The 16,775-nt window shown below is 54.1% G+C and overlaps 1 pseudogene; it reads left to right on the forward strand.

Moving 5' to 3' along the window:
• Nucleotides 1–10,681: 10,681 nt before the first annotated feature.
• On the forward strand, nt 10,682–12,397 carry LOC142257678 (olfactory receptor 5G29-like; annotated as a pseudogene).
• Nucleotides 12,398–16,775: the final 4,378 nt, after the last annotated feature.

The raw sequence follows: 16,775 nt of genomic DNA on the forward strand, positions 1-16,775 counted from the left end.
ACATCCTCTGTAAAACATGGTGGAGGCAACGTGTTGGCATGGGCATGCATGGCTTTCAATGGCACTGGGTCACTTGTGTTTATTGATGACATAACAGCAGACAAGAGTATCCGGATGAATTCTGAAGTGTACCGGGATATACTTTCAGCCCAGATTCAGCCAAATGCCGCAAAGGTGATCGGACGGCGTGTCATAGTACAGATGGACAATGACCCCAAGCATACAGCCAAAGCTACCCAGGAGTTCATGAGTGCAAAAAAGTGGAACATTCTGCAATGGCCAAGTCAATCACCAGATCTTAACCCAATTGAGCATGCATTTCACTTGCTCAAATCCAGACTTAAGACGAAAAGACCCATAAACAAGCAAGACCTGAAGGCTGCGGCTGTAAAGGCCTGGCAAAGCATTAAGAAGGAGGAAACCCAGCGTTTGGTGATGTCCATGGGTTCCAGACTTAAGGCAGTGATTGCCTCCAAAGGATTCGCAACAAAATATTGAAAATAAAAATATTTTGTTTGGGTTTGGTTTATTTGTCCAATTACTTTTGACCTCCTAAAATGTGGAGTGTTTGTAAAGAAATGTGTACAATTCCTACAATTTTTATCAGATATTTTTGTTCAAACCTTCAAATTAAACGTTACAATCTGCACTTGAATTCTGTTGTAGAGGTTTCATTTCAAATCCAATGTGGTGGCATGCAGAGCCCAACTCGCGAAAACTGTGTCACTGTCCAAATATTTCTGGACCTAACTGTAAATAAGAAAATAGTCAAGAAGCCGAGAGGTAATATGATCAATAGTTCGGGTTTGGCTGCAGCTAGACTAGTCATAGGGCAGAGAGGTACAGGTGTGGAAGAAAAATACAAAAATAAGGATGCGTCCAGAATGACACTAGTCATGGGAAAAAGAGGTAAGGAAGTGATGACAAGGCTGGGCGCAGCACCTGGTCAGCACAGGGGGAGCTGAGCTGAACAATTCAAAGAAAGGAAGAGGGGTACTGAATGTGCCAGCAAGCGGAAGTACAGCACAAGAATGTGCGTTGCTGGCACAGCTAGAGGGTAAATCGAGGTATACCTTGTGGGGTGGTGGATCGTGGCGGCGGAAGAGCGGTCCCAACGTCCGTTTCGCCTATGCGCTTTTTCGAGGGAGATAGAGTGTCTAGTGATGCTGACAGCTATATACAGGGTTAGCACATATGTTTCTAATCATGACCTAATGGTGTCCTGAACTGCGCATGTGACGCCCTGGGCAAGCCAGGGGTCACAGGTCACAACACCACACGCACCCCACATTCCCTGCAGGAACACCAAAGTCAAAACTTAAATCCTTGTTGCCTTCCTCCAGGGGCTGATGTCCACACCAGGGGGTGGGCCAGGCGGTTGGCTCCACCCACCGAGGAGTTCACAGCTCTGGAGGCGGGAGAACCAGGCAGTCTAGTGTGAGAGTTCAAAGTGTGAGGAGTAAACAGTGAAGGAGAAGGAGGACAGTGAGAGTAGTGACAGAGAAAAGTGACAGCAAGAAGCCTGAAGTTGGTCCGGGTGTGTGCCCCGGACTGAGACAGCAAGGTTGGCAGATGGCGGTGACCGTCTGCAGGAGAGATTGCTCGGAGGTTGCCGAAAGGACCGTGGGCGGGTGGTGACCCGGCGGTACCGGAGCGGTATACAAAGAACAGTCAGCACCAGGGCAGGGACCTTTCGGATCCCGGCAAGGCTAGGAGTCGCCATAATTTGCCAAATCCGTCAGTGAAGGGGACCACTGAGTCTCCCAACAACCAAGTCCCGATTGAAGGCAACAGTTCGACCGTTAAGGGGAGACACCGCCACCGCCAAGGCACCAGTTTCCCAGGGCCAGCGCCTGCGGGCAAGAGAGGGGCTCCTCCGGCTCATATCAAGGTCGGGGAGCGGGTCACCGGTGGGAATCCATCGCTACCAAAAGACTATACATAGGTGCAGGGAAGAGACCGTCACCGCTAACTGCAGGGAACATCAGCACCGTAGCCGTCCGAGGGACCCGTCCAACCAGCCGTTTTTTTACCGAGAACTTTGTCATCATCCTTTGGCTGAGTGAGTACCTCCGTGCCGTGCGGCACAGCGCTGCCCCTGCGCCCCTGCACCTCCACAGGCCCCATAACCCGCCTGTCCACCATCCCAACCCCATCACTGGGCCCCGGGACCACCAAACCCCCTACCCACGGAGGGGCAAATCAACAACTGGCTGCTCCATACCACCACTCCCGGGCTCCCCAGACAGAGCAGCGGTGGTGTCCACACAATCACCACAACCGTGGGTGGCGTCACGGACAATAAACTATCCCAACAACCAAACCCCTTTCCCTCACGGGCGAGGAGCGCCGCTCGAGTCTCCGGGATCCGGCCCATCGCTCGAGCCACCAAGCAGCAGCAGGCCGCAGCCGCAGCGGCAGCCGGACCCGAGCAGTGGGAGAGCGCAGCGTCCCCTCCTCCGCCCGCGACAACTTGGGGTCACGAACAGGATCCTACCGTTCTACCGCTTGGTGAAAGTGCGCCTTGTGTGACCGCCGGAGGTGTCCGGCCGGAAAATTTCAGAAGCCGCCATCTTTGTCGCGAAGAGTTCCCGCTCGAGCGTCTTCTCGAGTAGCAGAGGCGCGAAGGAAAAAAACACGCCCCGATAGAGGACGGGCCGGAAAGAGGCTAAGGGGGACGGAAATAAGATGTCTGCGCCCGACGGAGCCGCTGGAGGAGCGGTGGTCGCAGCCGCAGTGGCACCCGTGGATGGGAATGGGTCTGCCCAGGTCCCGGCCGTGCTGGCGGGAGGTGCTGTGGCCCCCGCTCTCGCTCAGGTGATGCAGTTCTCATTGCCCTATGCGCCCGGAGCTACCTGGCTACCGCAGTATGATGGGAAACCTGACGCTTTACAGGTCTTCCGGAAAAAGCTTAATCCACTTTTGGAATTGTACCCCCTGACTGATAAGCAACGTGCAGCGGTAGTGCTGGGCCAGCTAACCGGCGCGGCTGAGCAGGAAGCGGAGACCTGGGCCGAGGGATCTGGGATCGGCTCTCTGTAGCCACCATATTTGAGAAGCTACAGACTGCCTTTGAGACCCGGACCGAAGCTGAGCTGAGGATGCAGTTTTACCAGTGCCGGCAACGGCCTGTGGATAGCATTCGGGACTACGCTTTACGCCTGCAAACCGCTCTTCGCACCCTAAAGCGGGTGGACACTATCAATGAGGCGGACAGCAACAAGATGCTAGTAGAGCAATTCGTGCAGGGGATGAGGTCCTCTGAGGATCGCAAACAGCTCCGGCTGTGGGCCCTGGAACACCCTGATGTGGACTTTGCTGTGTTAAAGGAACGGGCCATTAAAGCACTGCAACCCCCAGCTTCAGAAATCTCGGAGCCAGCCCCATGGCCCATTGAGACAGCCCCCGTCGTGGTGGCCCCTGCTCCACCAGCCTCTTCAAGGCCTGCAGCTCCCAGCAGCACAATGGAAGAACTGGTAGCCCAGGTCCGCCGCATGGACGGAGACCTCGCCAAGATTCTCACTGCACTCCAACCTTTGACCAGATCCCAGCCTCCACCCGGGATACAGCTCGCCGACAGCCCTGAGGATGTTCCCTGGATGCAGCGGAGAGGTGCTAACAACCCACGGAACAGACCTCCAACCTGCTACAAGTGCAACAAGCCTGGCCATTACTTCCGACAGTACCCGTTAAACGAGCAACCCCTGGGGCCACGGGCCAATCCTCAGGAGTAGAACCCCGTGGCCCCCCAGATTGGCGGGACCGGTATATCGGTGCCCGGCCCATCATCCCCGTGGCTGTGGACGGCATACCGGTGATGGCTCTCTTGGACACTGGATCACAGGTAACCACCATACCATACACACTATACCAGCGGTATTGGGGGACAGACGAGCTGGCACCCCCAGATACTAGTATAACATTGATTGCTGCTGATGGACTCCCCTTGACCCAAGTGGGGTATAAACAAGTGGCTATGACTGTGGGGCGAGCTGAACTGCAACACCAGGGTATGATTGTGATCATGAATGAACCCAGTGATCATGAATGAACCCAGTGACCATAACCCGAAGATAGTGCTAGGAACCAATGTGATGGAGCACTGTATGGGTGAGGTGTTGGCCCTACTGCAGCAGCTGGCCGCCACGGCGGCGGGGAGCTGACAGAGAGCTGTGCTGCGTGAGATTCGAGCCTTGATGTACCGCCAGCATGTAAACTCAACAGGAGGAGAGATTGGTGGAGTGAGAGTGATGGATGTTGCTCCGTTGATTGTACCCCCTAGGAGTGAGATGATGATTTGGTGTAGAGCAGCAGTAGGGCCTCAGGGGCGTGACTACCCTGCCATGATAGAGCCCATGCCCTCCGAACACTGGCCCACCGTAATGGCCGCTCGAGGGGTGGTAGATGTAAGGAAGGGGAGAGTGCCCGTGAGGGTGCTGAACTGTGGGGAGGAAGAAGTCAGGCTTCCCCGGTATGCCACCCTTGCCAAGCTGCTCACCCTAGATCCTCACACGATCCACGAGGCAGCTCCCCCAGTCTCTCCACCTACCACCAGCACTCACCCGCCCCAAGGAGAGTCAAATGAGTGGCACCAACAGCTACACGTGGGCACTGACGATACTCCTACACATCACAAAGAAGGGGTGTACAGGGTGTTGCGGGAGTATGAGCAAGTTTTCAGCAAACATCCATTAGACTTTGGGCAGATTAAAGGGGTCCAACACCACATCCCCACCGGTGAGCACCCCCCTATCAAAGAGAGGTACAGGCCTATTCCCCCTGCGCATTACCAATGCGCCAAAGATATGTTGAGGAACATGAAGGAGGCAGGGGTTATTCGGGACAGCTGTAGTCCCTGGGCCGCCCCGCTGGTGCTGGTCAAGAAGAAGGATGACACCATGCGGATGTGTGTGGACTACCGGAAGATTAACCAGATAACGCATAAAGATGCTTATCCACTGCCCCGTATCGAAGAGTCTTTGGCCGCACTGAGAACTGCAAATTACTTCTCTACCCTTGACCTCACCAGTGGGTACTGGCAAGTGGCAGTGGCACCGGAGGACCGGGAGAGAACCGCCTTCACCACCCCAATGGGGCTCTGTGAATTCAATAGTATGCCGTTCGGGCTGTGCAACGCCCCTGGAACCTTCCAACGGCTGATGGAGTGCTGTCTGGGACATCTGAACTTCGAGACCGTCCTGTTATACTTGGATGATGTGATTGTGTACTCCCAGACGTATGAAGCCCATCTGGAGCACCTGGCCGAGGTGTTCGCGTCCCTTGCTAAATACGGGATGAAGTTGAAGCCCTCCAAGTGTCACCTGCTGAAACCCAGAGTGCAGTACCTGGGGCATGTAGTGAGTGCAGAAGGTGTCGCCCCCGACCCTGAGAAGATCACTGCCATCCAAGGCTGGCCGAGACCAACCACAGTGAGGGAAGTAAGGCAGTTTCTGGGTCTGGTGGGGTACTACCGGCGCTTTATCAAGGGGTACACGAAGATGGCTACCCCCATGCAAGATCTCCTCGTGGGACAGACCAAAGGTGGTAGACCCATCGGAGCCCCACTAGTGTGGGAAGAAAGGCATGAGGAATCCTTCTGCCAGCTGAAAGCGGCCTTAACCGGAGAAGAGGTCCTAGCGTACCCTGACTATGGCTGCCCATTCATCCTATACACAGACGCCAGCAATGTGGGATTGGGGGCAGTCCTGTCCCAGGTCCAGGACGGGAAGGAAAAAGTGATTGCTTATGCTAGCCGAAAACTCCGGCCAACCGAAAGGAACCCTGAGAACTACAGCTCCTTCAAACTCGAGCTCCTGGCACTGGTATGGGCCATCACCGAGCGGTTCCACCACTACTTGGCCACAGCAAAATTCACCGCTTTCACGGATAACAATCCGTTGACTCACCTAGACACGGCCAAGTTGGGCGCGTTGGAGCAGCGGTGGGTGGCCAGGCTAGCCAACTATGACTTCACAATCAAGTACAGAGCTCGTCGTGTCAACATTAATGCTGATGCACTCTCTCGGATGCCCCATTTGTCAGAAGAAGGGTGCGAGGATGACGACCTCGAAGAGATCGAGTTGCCTGCATTTCACCAGCCACCAACGGAGAAGGTACATGTCCACCAACAACGGGTGAACCTGAATCTGCTGCCCAGTCAGGAGTGGCAGGAAGCTCAAAACCAGGCGCCGGCTGTCCGCCTCGTCAAGACCCTGGTGGAACAAGGCGCTGTTGGAATGGACCCTGCCGCCCCAGCTGAAGCCCAACGCTTGTGGAAGGAACAGAAACGGCTGTATCTACATCAAGGGAAGCTGTACCGTGAGCTGATCAACCCAAAGACTCATGAGAAAATCTGCCAGTTGGTTATTCCCCAAGCTGATGTGGCCACTGTTTTGCGGGCATACCATGATGGTGCCGGACACTTCGGATGGAAGAAGCTGGAGATGCTGTTGAGAGAGCGGTTCTATTGGAATGAGATGCGGGAGTCGGTAGAAGCCTGGTGCCAAGAGTGCGGTCCTTGCACGCTGAGGAGGAAGGACGAGGCCAGCCAGAGGGCGCCCCTACACCCGATCATCACACATCAGCCGCTGGAGCTGGTCGCCCTGGACCATGTCAAGCTCACCCCCAGCCGAAGTGGGTACGCCTATGCGTTAACCATAGTAGACCACTATTCAAGATTCATGGTGGTTGTCCCAGTCAAGGACCTAACTGGTCGTACTGCCGCTAGAGCGTTCCAGGCTTATTTCTGCCGACCACATGGATATCCAGAAAAGGTGCTTACTGACCAATGCCCGGCTTTTGAAGCAGAGGTGTTCCATGAGTTCTGCCAGTTGTACGGCTGTAAGAAGATCCGGACCACCCCTTACCATGCCCAGACCAACAGCATGTGTGAGAAAATGAACCACTTGGGCCTGGGACTCCTCAAGACGTTACCGCTGGAAGAGCGGAACCTGTGGCCGGAAAAGCTACCCGACTTGGTCGATATGTACAACAACATCCCATCCAGCTCAACGAAGTGCACCCCAGCATATCTGATGAGGGCTCGCCCCCGGCCGACTGCCGGTGGACCTGGAAATGGGATTGGAGGCCCCAGAAGCACTCCCTTCGACAGCTGAATGGGAAACTCGGCGGAGGGTACAATACCGGCAAATTCAAGAATATGTTGAGAAGAACTTCAGTCGGAGTCAGGAACTGCAGGAGCAGCGCTTCAATCAAAAGGCGTCTGCTGGCCCTTTTCAGCCCGGAGATGTCGTACTGAAGCGGAAGAGGAGAACCCACAAGCTGGATGATCAATGGGAACAAAACCCGTACGTCATACAGCCCACAGGATGGGAAGATGGGAAGGCCTACCAAATCAGTCGTGACCAAGGGGGCACTTTGGCCACGGTTTCCCGGGACCATCTGAAAAGGTGCCCACCAGCCTTAAGAGCGGCGGCTGAAGTACCGGTTCCACTACCAGCAGAAAAGGCAAAAGAGGTGATCCACACTGCAATGGGAGACTTCCCAGTGGACTGGCCTACACAGAACGGCGCAGTGATTCTTCCAGTGATACTGTTCCCACAACCCGTGGATGAAGAAGTGATGGAAGCGGTCAACCGTGAGTCAGTGCCAGTGCCCAGGGATGAACCTGTACCCAGCTCCCCTATACCTCCGTCTGCCCCACACGATAGCAGGGAGGAGGAACTGATTGTTCCCTTTACCCCACTGCCCAGCCCTACTTACACCGGACCCCGGAGGTCCACCCGTCCCAACCTAGGTAGACCCCCACTTAGGTACAGGGAAACCGTCCTTTAAAAGGGGGGGAGAAAGTCTGTTTGTGTTTAAAAGTTTGCAAAAGATGATAAATGATGAAAATGAACAATTAATGGAAAGTAACCTGATTGTCTACCGTGATTGGGAAAACCGGCCGTTGCCGGCACCGTTGTCCCCGTGGGGACCGTTTGAAAATTGTTTGGCATAAGGAACTCCTTATGGACAAGCCCGTGAACTTGCAGGGCAACCACAGACGGTAGTGGCTTGTAAATAAGTTGTGTTACCATTACCGTTTCCGCAATTGCCGCCTCCGGAGAGGCAGGTTGGAGGGAGGGCCCGCAGTAGAGCCGGCTGGGGCCCAGCCACCACAGGAACCGGTGGCTACCCTCTGGAGGGGAAGGACAGATCCCGCTCGGGTAACTTGGTGCAGGACTGGGGTCAAGGGGTGCTGCCTGTTTTCTAGGGGCAGCATCAGGGCCAGGTTGCTTGGGTGGGAGAGAGCGGAGACCGTAACCGTTAACCGTTTAAAATCCGTAACGTTTAAGAAATGTGCCTCCCGATGTGGGATGATGTTTTTCTACTTGTATATATGTTACCGTTTTTTATCTTTTCAGAAAAAAAAAAGGAAAATAAAACCGGTGTTGGACGGGCAGCCCGAGGACGGTCTGCGTTTTGCTAAGGGGGAATGTGACGCCCTGGGCAAGCCAGGGGTCACAGGTCACAACACCACACGCACCCCACATTCCCTGCAGGAACACCAAAGTCAGAACTTAAATCCTTGTTGCCTTCCTCCAGGGGTTGATGTCCACACCAGGGGGTGGGCCAGGCGGTTGGCTCCACCCACCGAGGAGTTCACAGCTCTGGAGGCGGGAGAACCAGGCAGTCTAGTGTGAGAGTTCAAAGTGTGAGGAGTAAACAGTGAAGGAGAAGGAGGACAGTGAGAGTAGTGACAGAGAAAAGTGACAGCAAGAAGCCTGAAGTTAGTCCGGGTGTGTGCCCCGGACTGAGACAGCAAGGTTGGCAGACGGCGGTGACCGTCTGCAGGAGAGATTGCTCGGAGGTTGCCGAAAGGACCGTGGGCGGGTGGTGACCCGGCGGTACCGGAGCGGTATACAAAGAACAGTCAGCACCAGGGCAGGGACCTTTCGGATCCCGGCAAGGCTAGGAGTCGCCATAATTTGCCAAATCCGTCAGTGAAGGGGACCACTGAGTCTCCCAACAACCAAGTCCCGATTGAAGGCAACAGTCCGACCGTTAAGGGGAGACACCGCCACCGCCAAGGCACCAGTTTCCCAGGGTCAGCGCCTGCGGGCAAGAGAGGGGCTCCTCCGGCTCATATCCAGGTCGGGGAGCGGGTTACCGGTGGGAATCCATCGCTACCAAAAGACTATACATAGGTGCAGGGAAGAGACCGTCACCGCTAACTGCAGGGAACATCAGCACCGTAGCCGTCCGAGGGACCCGTCCAACCAGCCGTTTGTTTACCGAGAACTTTGTCATCATCCTTTGGCTGAGTGAGTACCTCCGTGCCGTGCGGCACAGCGCTGCCCCTGCACCTCCACAGGCCCCATAACCCGCCTGTCCACCATCCCAACCCCATCACTGGGCCCCGGGACCACCAAACCCCCTACCCACGGAGGGGCAAATCAACAACTGGCTGCTCCATACCACCACTCCCGGGCTCCCCAGACAGAGCAGCGATGGTGTCCACACAATCACCACAACCGTGGGTGGCGTCACGGACAATAAACTATCCCAACAACCAAACCCCTTTCACTCACGGGCGAGGAGCGCCGCTCGAGTCCCCGGGATCCGGCCCATCGCTCGAGCCACCGAGCAGCAGCAGGCTGCAGCCACAGCCGGACCCGAGCAGTGGGAGAGCGCAGCGTCCCCTCCTCCGCCCGCGACACGCATGCGCCCGGGGCGGAGGCCGGGGGGGCGGAGCGGACAGGAGCCACTGTGACCAGTGCGCATGCGAGGTAGAGCGGACGTCTCCATGGCTCCCGCGCATGCGCCCAAAGCGGACGTCAGGCTACGCCCCCCCCCGGCAGTCAGCTGACCGGCAGACGCGCACGGGCACCAGGCGTAAAGGAATCCAAACAGATGTATGAGAAGTATGGTGGCACAGAGAGGTTATATAACACAAATAAGTATGTATTAAAAAGGAGTACAAAGTCCCAATGTGTATCAATCCAGGCTTCTGTGTTTTCCATGTTGTCCACCAATGGAAGGAGAGTATGAGTCGATAAGAAGGAATATGAATTCCACAGGAGTAGAATGCCTACACAAAAATCATACACAAAAAAAAGAATTAAAATGAGAACAATATATGCAGAGTTAAAAACAATATAACAAAGAAGACAAATAAATGTGTTTTATATATTTTTTGTGTTCTACATTCACGTTTTGTACTCATCCGCGACCTTATAACTCCATCCTCCCTGCCTCATTCGATCATGCAAATTTTGTGACTATTTTGAGTTTCAACATATTTTTAATATTGTTGCCAATAAAATTATAATACTTTTTGCATTCAATCTTGTGCCAATTTTTCTTCTTGTCCTCCTTGTTTACAATGTTTTCTGAAGTAGGCATCCCCCCCCCCTGTGGGAATCTTTGAGTTGCTTCCCTCAGTGTATGCATAAATTAGCCATGCATTTCTTGTTTACAACCTTAAGTGAGGTGCAGTACCCTGTGGCGACTGAAGCCTCAGGGGCGCCACACAAACAACCAAACAGCGGTTGTCGAGTTCCTCCTCTTAGGATTCTGGATCATTCATGCTTTTAAGTTTCTCCTCTTTTCACTGCTCCTCCTTTGTTTATGTTGTTTTGTGGTTTTTTTTTATCAATGCTGCATATGAGGTCTTGTTTCTTGTCCTTAAGGGGGAAACTAATATTTGCTATTTTTAGATCCCGGCACAGCATTATCCATGATTGCAAACAACCAAACAGCAGTTGCTGAGTTCCTCTTCTTAGGATTCCAGAACCTTATTGCCTCTTTTCACTGCTCCTCCTAGTTCATGTTCTTTTGTTTTTTGTTATCACTGCTGTACGTGAGGTCTTGTTTCTTGCCCTTAAGGGGGTATTTATGTGAAACTAATATTTGCATTTTGTTATCCCGGTACAGCCATATCAATAACTGTGAACAACCAAACAGCGATTGTCGAGTTCCTTCTCTTAGGCGGGCTTTGCACATTACGACATCGCATGCCGATACTGCGATGTCGAGTGCGATAGTCCCCGCCCCTGTCGTACGTGCGATATCTTGTGATTACTGGCGTAGCGAACATTGTCGCTACGCCAGCTTCACATGCACTTACCTGTCCTGCGACGTCGCTCTGGCTGGCGACCCGCCTCTTTACTAAGGGGGCGGGCCGTGCGGTGTCACAGCGACATCACACGGCAGGCGGCCAATAGCAGCGGAGGGACTGAGATGAGCGGGACATAAACATCCCGCCTACCTCCTTCCTTCTCATAGCAGTCGGGACGCAGGTAAGGTGGAAGATGTTCCTAGCTCCTGCGGCTTTACACACAGCGATGTGTGCAGCCGCAGGAACGACGAACAACATCGTACCTGTCGCTTCACCGCCATTATGGAAATGTCGGCGACTACACCGACGATACGATAACGACGCTTTTGCGCTCGTTCATCGTATCAAAAAGGTTTTACAAACTATGACATCGCAAGTGACGCCGGATGTGCGTCACTTTCGATTTGACCCCACCGACATCGCACGTGCGATGTCGCAACCTGCAAAGCCGCCCTTAGGATTTTGGAACCTCTATGTTTTTAAGTTTCTCCTCTTTTCACTGCTCCTCCTAGTTTATGTTGTATCGTTGGGTGGAAACCTCCTGATCATCACTTTGGTTCTGTTCAGTCGCCTTCTTCGATGTCCTATGTATTTTTTTCTCAGCCACTTGTCCTTCTGTGACACTGTGTTTACCACCAACATCTTACCGAACATGCTGCAGGTGATCCTACAAGAAGGCAGCACGTTGTCCATCATGGGCTGCATCGTCCAGTATCACGTTTTTGGTTTCTCAGCAACTACAGAGTCATTTCTTCTCACAGTCATGTCCTACGATCGATACTTGGCCATATGTAATCCATTACGATACACCGCCATAATGAATTCAAGGCTTCAAGGTCTTCTTGTGTCTTCTTCTTGGTTCCTAAGCTTAGTCATAACCTTGACTTCACTTCTCCTCATTTGTAGGCTCCAGTTCTGCGGATCTAACGTGATCGACCATTTCTTCTGTGACGTGGCTCCTCTTCTGGAACTCTCTTGCTCAGACACTTCTATTGTAAAAATCGAAATATATGTCTGCTCCATCCCCATAGTACTTTTTCCATTTCTGTTCATCATGGGAAGTTGAGTATTGTACGGATTTTGAGCACCTCTGGGAGGCAGAAGGCTTTCTCCACCTGTAGCTCACATCTCACCGTGGTGTCCTTGTATTACGGGACACTATTTGCCGTGTATGTCGTACCCTCGAGTGTTTCCTGACTGAACCTCAATAAGATCTTGTCTATGTTGTATACTGTGGTCACCCCCATGTTCAATCCTATCATCTACAGTCTGAGAAACCAAGAGATCAAAAACGCGATAGAGGTTCAAGTCTTTGGCCAACATGGCAGATATTAAGCATATCCTCTACCTATCGGATAGGATCACTTAGGGTCCAACCTCTGGGACCCCGACTGATCCGGAAAACTGGCTTTGATCGTACGCACCGCTCCTCCATTCTTTTTGGGAGCATTGGAGATTGCCAAGTGATGGCCTTGGCTGATCGCCTAGGCATAATTGTGTGCCGCCCCCGTGCCAGCAGCCGGCGCTGCTCGGATCCGGGCCTGCTGGAGTGGTGGCTCCAGGGTCTCCGGACCCAGGGGTCTCGCGGACACGCCGAATAAATGGGGGGGGGACGTAGATGTACGGGCTAGGCCGTATTAAGTTCGTGACGCCACCCACGGTGGGTGGTGAGTTGGAACACCACCGCTACTGTTATGGGGCACTCGGGGGAGATGAAGTGGCAGCTGGATGTTAACCCCTCCGTGGGTAGGGATGGTTGCCCCAGGACCCAGTGTCTGGTGCTGGGTATAGCGACGGCAAGGGGATGGGCCCTGGCGGTGACCTCTTATCCCTATCGGTAGGCTGTTGTCTTCAATGAGGGACTTTGGGTGGGACAGGACCTATAATCCTGCCCTCAATTGGTTAATTAACCAGGCCGCTTGTTTCCGGTCCTGGCTTCAGGGTCCGAGTACCCCCCTTTGTGCTCCGGTTTCCGGGTCGGTTCCCCATGTCGGTACCGGCGGGCTACAACCCTGTCCCGGTCCACCTCGGTTCTGCCGAGCCGTCTTCCCGTCTCCTGCTGACGGAGACCACCGTCTGCCTCCTAGCCAAAGGCACCAGGGCTCCAACCCTGGCACCGTTCAACTCTCCCTGCTGGAGCTACACTTAGCTCCAGCCCACACTCCTCTCCACTTGAACTCCAAACTTTCACTGCTTGTTTTCCCGCCCCGGGCTGTCTAAACCCTTGGGTGGGCATGTCCCAACCGCCTGGTCACGCCCACTGGTGTGTTTATCTTTCCCTAAGGGGGGGGTGACTAGGGTTTCAGGTTGGCTGTTTGTTTCCTAAGTGGGGGATGGTGTTGTGCAGGGGCCTAACTGTGACTACCTGGTTTTGCCAGGGCGTCACAATTGACCACGGCTCCATTCACACTGATCCTTTGATCTCGGAAGTCCTAGGAAGTGGTCAACAGCTCTAATAAAGGCTTCTGTACCACCCCGCGCTCGGCCGCAGCCGAGCCGCTCGGATCTGGGCTCGTTTGGTGGGTGGCTTGAGCGCCTCCGGACCCGGGGGTCACGTTGCTCTGAAGGGAGGCTGGCGCTATGTGAGGGGTTTCGGTGGGGAGGTTCACGGCCGGGCCCGTGGTGTTTAGGGATTTAAGTTCGTGACGCCACCCACAGGTTGTGGTGAGTGTGGACACCACCGCTGCCGTTAACTAGGCTCCCGGGGACGGTGTTGTGCAGCCTTGTGTTGACCCCTCCGTGGGTAGGGGGTAATGGTCCCAGGGCCCGGTGGTTGCGAGGTGAGGGTGTGTTAGTGCGGTGCGCGGCCCGAGGGCACTGTTGTACTCACTATGACAGATACACCGGAGTCTCTGGTAAACCAAAAGGAAGGTGGTCGGTGCCCGCAGCTGGCTGCGTCTGGTCCCCCACCCGGTTCGGTGGTTCCCGCCTTTCTCCTGCACCTCGTTTTGTAGAATTTGACTGCCTATGCTTCAGCGACGGGAGTCCGCTCTCCAGCTTTGTGTGTGCCGGGAGAGCCCGTTTGCCCGCAGATGCTGGCCCGTGGGATCTCTCTGCCTGAGCGGTGGCTTTCTATCCCCCCCGTTGGGCTGTTGTCTTCAGTCGGGACTTGGGTGGTAAAGAACCTAAGGTCCAGACCCCAATCAGTGAATTTGACTCGGTCCAGTGGCTTCTGGGCCTCGTTCTGGGTTTGAGCACCCCTCCTGGTGCTCCGGTTTCCAGTCGGTTCCCCGGTTCGGTACCGGCGGGCCACTACCCTGTCCCGGTCCCTTACGGTTCCACCAGCTGTTTTCCCGACTCCTGCAGGTGGCAACCACCGTCTGCCTCCTGGCCACAGGTATCCGGGCAACGACCCAGATCCCTGACAGATGTTTCTCCTACTTAACTACTCTCTTTCACCTTCAAAACTGATCTGTTTATGTTTTTCCCGCCTCAGGCTATCCGAACTCCTCGGTGGGCGTGGCCAACCGCACGGCTCTGACTCGCCCACCACAGAGCCTTAGGTGACTCGGTGTCGGGCTGGACTAGTCCAGGGTAGTCAGCGATGGCGGGGCCCGACTCCGTGACCCTGGTGGAGTCAATTAAAGTGGCGGTATGGGGGGGTGATGATCAATAATACAGTTTGTGGAAATATATATTCGTGATGCCACCTGTGGATTGCGGCTATGGAGCCGCCGCTGCTGGATGGGGTCTCCGGGGCTGATGTAATGGCAGCTATGGTGGTTCTGCTCCCCACAGATGGAGCGGTACCCCGGGGCAACCGTTGGTGCTTGTAAGAGTCTATGGTGTTTTGGGAATGATGCGGTGCAGTGCGGAATAAAGGAAGTGACACCAGGGGTTGCAGTTTCAGATGTTTACGCACGGTGTTCTTTAACACGGCAGCTGTCCGGTTGCCCACGGTATGCTGGGATCCACTGTCAGGGACCTCTGCCGATCCCTGGTAATTCTTAGGGTTAATACCGGTGCACCACTTTTATGTCTCTTTCCTTGGCTGGCTTCACAGCCTTGACTTTTATAGATGAACTTGTCTTGGCCTCTACCATAGAATCTGGTCAAGGGGGCTTGCCTGACTGGAATCTTGTCCTCTTCCCAGGGGATCTGTGGCAGGTAGTGGCCCTGGGCGCTTGCAACCACCCGGGGCCTTCGGTGCTACTTGAGGAAATGTCTTTCTTCCCTCTGTCTGGGGACCGTCCCCGAATGCAGCCAGATCCCTTCACCCGATCTTCTTAGTGGAGCAGGCCACGAGCAAATATGCCCTTCCGTGGCCCTGGGATCGTCTCTTCTCTGTCTGTGGTGTCACCTGGGCCTAGCTGGGCCCCAGGATCTCCACCAGGAAACCTCTCTCTCAGTCACTTACTCTCCTGAGGTAACTACCTCCCTCTCCTTCTCCCTCACTGCCTGACTGAGCTGGAACTTCCTGTTCCCTTTTCTACTCTCACTTTCTAGTTGGCTCCTCCCACTTTCCTTGTTGCCAGGCACCTACTCCTTGGGAGGAGAGATGGGTCTTACGGCCCCCCTGACTACAGCACGGGGGTAGCTGCCACTATCTCCGGTCCCTGTATGTGCCTAACAATGGGTGTTTGTGCAGATTTACCTGTGAACCGGTATGTACCCTTGTCCTTACCCAGGATGGGACATCACACCTCTGGCTGAGGTGCAATGTCTCTGTGGCGACGGAAGCCTCAGGGGCGCCACAGCTCCACCCCCTGGTGTGAACATCAAGACCTGAGAGGGGAGACTCAGGGTTTTTAGGTTGCCTGCTGTTACCTTGTTAGGGGGACGGGTGTTTGTGCAAGGGCCTGTCTGTGACTACCTGGCTAGTCTAGGGCGTCATACTTCAACTCTGACTATCCAGACGCAGGGCAACCCTGGCTTCCGCCTTTATACCCTACATATGGACTTTGGGCTAGCCTTGGAGTAGGCGCTGGCTGGTGGTACAGGCTGGCAGAAGATGGGTCAATAAAGGGCTCCCAAAGCAGGTTTCACAGTGGCTATTCTATCTCATGAGGGGCCCTAGCCTTCAACCCTGTAACACCTACACAGGGACCATGGGCTTAGTCCTTGGAATCGCTGGTGGTGCAGGCTGGCAGAGTGAATGGCCCAGTAGATGGATGAATAAAGGGCTCCCAAAGCAGGTTTAATGCTGGCTTTTCTATCTGTAATCATGAGAAACCCTGGCCTTCACAATATAAGTCCTACTTGGACTATGGGCTAAATCCTTGGAGTCGCTGGCTGGTGGTACAGACTGGCAGAATATATGGTCAAGTTGGTGGCTCAAAATAAAGGCTTCAGCAGAAGGCTTCGCGTTGCCTCTCCAACTATCTGTACCTATGGGGAGCTCTGGCCTTCACCTTTTAACCCCTACTCTGACCCTACGCTAAGTCTTCAGAATAGCCGCTAGCAGAGATGTTGGGGAATGTTTGTATTCACTGACAGCAAGCAGAGATTGTGGGGAATGCTTTTATTTGTTGACAGCAAGCAGAGATGATGTGGAATGTTTCTATTGACAGACAGCAGTTAGAGATGTTGGGCAATGTTTATATTCACTGACAGCAAGCAGAGATGTTGGGGAATGTTTCTAATCACTGACAGCAAGCAGAGATGTTGGGGAATGTTTCTAATCACTGACAGCAAGCAGAGATGCTGGGGAATGTTTCTATTTTCTGACAGCAAGCAGAGATGGTGGGGAATGTTTCTATTGACTGACAGCAAG

Source organism: Anomaloglossus baeobatrachus, chromosome 12 (genome assembly GCF_048569485.1).
Source record: "Anomaloglossus baeobatrachus isolate aAnoBae1 chromosome 12, aAnoBae1.hap1, whole genome shotgun sequence".
Taxonomy (NCBI): Eukaryota; Metazoa; Chordata; class Amphibia; order Anura; family Aromobatidae; genus Anomaloglossus; species Anomaloglossus baeobatrachus.